This window comes from Capsicum annuum, unplaced genomic scaffold (genome assembly GCF_002878395.1).
Source record: "Capsicum annuum cultivar UCD-10X-F1 unplaced genomic scaffold, UCD10Xv1.1 ctg1206, whole genome shotgun sequence".
Taxonomy (NCBI): domain Eukaryota; kingdom Viridiplantae; phylum Streptophyta; class Magnoliopsida; order Solanales; family Solanaceae; genus Capsicum; species Capsicum annuum.
In genome coordinates, this window is record NW_025817194.1 from 1 (window position 1) to 5,127 (window position 5,127).

The 5,127-nt window shown below is 38.8% G+C and overlaps 1 pseudogene; it reads left to right on the forward strand.

Annotated features, from left to right (window-relative positions):
• The first annotated feature begins 1,427 nt into the window (after positions 1-1,427).
• On the forward strand, positions 1,428-2,772 carry LOC124890109 (annotated as a pseudogene).
• Positions 2,773-5,127: the final 2,355 nt, after the last annotated feature.

Genomic DNA, 5,127 nt, shown 5'->3' on the forward strand with positions numbered 1-5,127 from the left:
GATTGCTTCACCGGTTATCATCAAATCAAGAAGCACGAGGATGACGCTAAGAAAACTGCCTTTATTACTCCGTGGGGGGTTTACTGCTACAAGTTCATGTCATTTGTTCTGAAAAATGTTGGGGCGACCTACATGAGGGCCATGACTGCTTTGTTTTATGATATGATCCACAAGGAAATTGAAGTATACGTGGACGATGTCATCATCAAATCAAAGAGGGATACAAGTCATTTGGCAGATTTGGTGAAATTCTTTGACAGGTTAAGAAAGTATAATCTGAAGTTGAACCTAGCAAAGTGCATTTTTGGAGTCCCTGCAGGAAAGTTACTAGGCTTCATCGTCAGTCGTAGGTGCATGGAGTTGGATCCTGCCAAGATCTCCCTCCTCCAAAAAGAAAGAAGAACATCATGTGCTTTTTGGGCCGCCTCAACTACATCAACCGATTCATAGCCCAATCCACAGTTATTTATGAGCTAATTTTCAAGCTGCTGAAAAAAAATGCTGCTATAGAATAACAACAGAGTGTCAACAGCCATTCGACAAGATCAAGGATTATTTGTCAAACCCTCCTATTTTGGTTCCTCCCGAACCTGGTACGCCACTGCTATTGTACTTTTCTATGACAGAAAATGCCTTTGGATGTATTTTAGGGCAGCATGAAGAGACTGGCAAGAAAGAACAGGCAAGCTACTACACGAGCAAGAAGTTTACTTCATACGAGGCTCGGTATTCTCTACTGGAACGCACCTGCTGTGCTTTGACCTGGGTGGATCAAAAGTTAAGGCATTATCTCTCAGCATATACTACTTATTTGATCTCCAGAATGGACCTGTTAAAGTACATATTCCAGATGCCAATGACTACTAAAAAGTTTGCCAAATGGCCGATATTGTTGAGTGAATTTGACATAGTCTATGTCATACAGAAGGAGGTAAAAGCACAAGCACTAGCAGATCATCTGGCTGGAAATCCTGTAGATTACGAGTACCAACCGCTGAACACTTACTTCCCTGATGAGGAGGTGGCATTCGTAGGAGAGAACATCTCTGAAGAATATGATGGTTGGAGACTATTCTTTGAGGGAGCTGAAAATTTCAAAGGAGTTGGAATTGGCGCTATTGTGATCTCTAAAACTGGCCAACACTATCCTGTGTCGGCCAAACTCAAGTTTCCTTGCACTAACAACATGGCCGAATATGAAGCTTGTATCTTAGGGCTTCGCTTGGCTATCGACTTGAATGTCCAAGAGATACTGGTGATTGGTGATTCAGACTTACTAATTCATCAGGTACGAGGCGAATGGGCCATTAAGAACACAAAGCTCCTACCCTATCTGGAGTACGTGCAAGAAATTCCACAAGATAGAGTTCAGACATGTCCCAAGGATCCAAAATGAGTTTGCAAAAGCATTGGCCACTTTGTCTTCCATGATCCAACATCCAGATAAAAACTACATTGATCTTGTTCCCATTTACGTGCATGAGCAGCCTGCACATTGCTTCCATATTGAAGAAGAGTTGGACAGAAAACCACGGTATACAGACATACAGAGGTATTTAAAAAGTGGAGACTATCTTGAGAGTATGACAAGTGTTCAAAAGTGCACCATTCGGAGGCTAGCCAATCAGTGCTTCCTAAACGGGGAAATCTTGTACAGGAGAACCCTCGATTTGGGTTTGCTAAAATGTGCCGAGGCCGAAAAGGTGTCTAGGCTAATTAAAGAGGTACATGCTGGAACATGCGGTCCACATATGAATGGCTTCATTTTGGCAAAAAAGATATTGAGATCAGGTTACTTCTGGCTGACCATGGAAAGTGATTGCATTCGCTACGTGCTGAAATACCACTAGTGTCAAACTCATGCTGATATGATTCGAGTTCCTCCCAACAAGCTCTATGTCACTAGCTCTCCTTGGCCCTTCGCAGCTTGGGGCATGGACATCATTGGTCCTATTGAGCCGGCCGCGTCCAATGGTCACAGGTTCATCCTTGTTGCAATTGACTACTTCACCAAATGGGTAGAGGCTACCTCTCACAAATCATTCACAAAGAAGGTCGTGGATGACTTCATTTGAAAGTAATATCATTTGTTGGTTAGGAATTTATTATCACAGACAATGGGACCAACCTCAATAGTGATTTAATGCAAACAACTTGTGAGAAGTTCAAAATCAAGCATCGAAATTCCACGGCATACAGATCACATATGAATGGAGAGGTGGAGGCCACAAACAAGAACATCAAGAGGATCCTATGCAAAATGATTGACAACAATCGACATTGACATAAAAAGCTACCCTTCGCATAACTAGGGTACCATACTACGATCAGAACGTCCACCGGCGCTACACCTTACTTTTTGTTTATGGGAGTGAAGTAGTGATACTAGCAGAGGTCGAAATACCATCTTTGAGAATCATTCAGGAAGCAGTATTGAGCGACGCTGAATGGATACAAAGCAGATTTGAGCAATTGGCACTCATTGACGAAAGATGAATAAATGCAGTTTGTTATGGTCAACTCTATCAGAACAGAATGGCCAAAGCTTTTAACAAACAAATTAGGCCGAGACACTTGACACCTGGACAGCTGGTTCTGAAGCGAATTTTTTCATATCAAGACAAGGCAAAGGGCAAATTCTCGCCCAATTGGCAAGGCCCTTACATGGTTCTTTCATTCTTAACAGGCGGAGCACTCATACTTGCAGAAATGGATGGCATAGTTTGGTCTATGCCCATCAACTCAGACGTTGTTAAGAGATACTATGTTTAACTTATGCCCCTTGAATTGTAATTGGAACTACATTTGACCTGATTCCCGTTTAAGATGGGATACGTAGGCGCTCCTGTGGAGTTCGGTCACTTCATAGTAAAATATTTTCTTCCCCTCTCTTGGAATACTATAACTGGGGTAGAATTTTTTAGAGGACCTTAAAAATTCCACATCTACATGATGTCGGCATAAATTACGAACTGGGGCAGAATTTTTAATATGACCTCAAAAATTCCTATAAGCAGACTTTGGAATTCTTACAACGAGTTACTTCTATACTGGGACAGAAATTTTTAAGTGATCCTAAAAAAATTCATAATAAGAGAACAAGGATCTGCAAGATGTTGTACCGTCCAGGACATGTCACAATCAACGATTCAACAAAGTTTTCGTGTTTATTCTAACGGATTTTACTTATTACTTTCAAAAGAGAATTTTTCTTTTCAAAAATGATTTTTCTTTTAAAACATTTATTCACTATCTGTCTACCCGAGTGTAGGCCCGAACAAAACTCATCAATAAGACGACGACCTCAAGAGGAAGACCATTCAGTTAAGGCGAAAGCAAAAATCAACCTCCCCCTCTTACAAACTCACAATTTTTCTTTGAGTACAGGATTAACAGGTACAGGTGACAGGAATCATTCCATCATGAAGGAGCACAATATACAATCCAACATCATGGCGAGAAGCCTCACAGTCGATCCGACGACATAACAGCGACACTTTATCATATTCCATTATCTTTTCCGTTATGGTTGTTTGCTATAATGTTCAATCCTCTACACACACATATATCCGCACTAATTATTTCTGCCAAGTCGAGCTAAAAGTGGAAGGTACGGGTCACGATTCCAAGATACATGGAGAAACCCAAAAGCTAATCTCACGATGAGAAACCAAAAGTTTATTACACGATTCCACAATACATGGAGAAGCCCAAAATTTTATCCCACGATGAGAAGCCGAACAACCGATCACACAATTTTAAAATGCATGGAGAAACCCAAAAGCCGATCCCACGATAAGAAGCCGAACAGCCGATCACATGATTTCACGATGCATGAAGAAGCCCAAAAGCTGATCCCACGATGAAACGCCGAACAACTGATCACATGATTTCCTTGATGCATAGAGAAGCCCAAATGCATCTGATCCTACGATGAGAAGACAAGTAGCTGATCAGACGATTTCACAATGCCTGGAGAAGCCCACAAGATGATCCCACGACGAGAAGCCAAGTAGCTGATCACACTATTTCACAATACATAGAGAGGCCCAAAAGCAGATCCCATGATGAGAAGCCAAGCAGCTGATCCCATGCTTTTTTTATTTCTGTATTCATGTTATGTTTATCAATTGTTTATTTCTTACATGTCTAACCTTTGTTATTTAGTGATGTAAAGACGCAGGTCACAAAGAAGGAATAACAAACCGAGATAATTTTCGTTTATGTTTTCCGGAATACTACCCCAACTATTCATCAACCATGAAAACTCATCTTAAAACTCACCAGTCTCAACATTTCCAAACTTCCCCATACGTCATCATCCTATCCATTACCATCTCACCGACCCACGATATCATTGTTGAGACCCCAGCCTTAATCATTTGCACTTTTTAGGAATATTGTTCATTCCTAAATCTAGAGCTACAAACGGCCTGATTATCGTAAAACTAGAGATATGTAGGCGACTTAAAACCAAAGTCTTGGCCATATTATTTTTAAAACCACTTCGTGTTTTTTTAACTCCAACGAATCTTCCTCGATCGGAAAAAATTGGCTACTAAGTCAACTTCCGTTGCTTGACAATTCTTTTATCATTCCCAAGCAACGAAAGGGCAGATGTTGACACCCAATTTTTACCTCCCAATATTACATTTAGGCTGCTATTTTAGCAAAATAATTTATTTTTAAAACGTAGTATTTGTTCTCGCATCAAACGAATTTTTAACGTGTCACATTTATATTTTAAAAATGCACAAATTAATTTTATTATCTTTTAATATCGTCTTACAATATTTATCCATTTAAACATGAGATATTATGTAATTTTATTTAAATTTAGTTTTCCATTATTTAATATTATTTCTTTATTATTGATATTATCATCATTATTATTTATTCACTACTATTATTATTTATTATTATTATTATTTATCATCAATATTATTAATATCTATTATTTACTATTTATTATTTTACTATTATTTATTATCATTATTATTATTGTTGCTAGCTTTATTTTTTATTTTTTATCTATTTAAATATTGGCCGAATTTAAAATTACTTTGCCTAATTTATTCACCTTTTAACCCAATTTATTCAATTCCTTACGATTTTAGCCCCTTATTA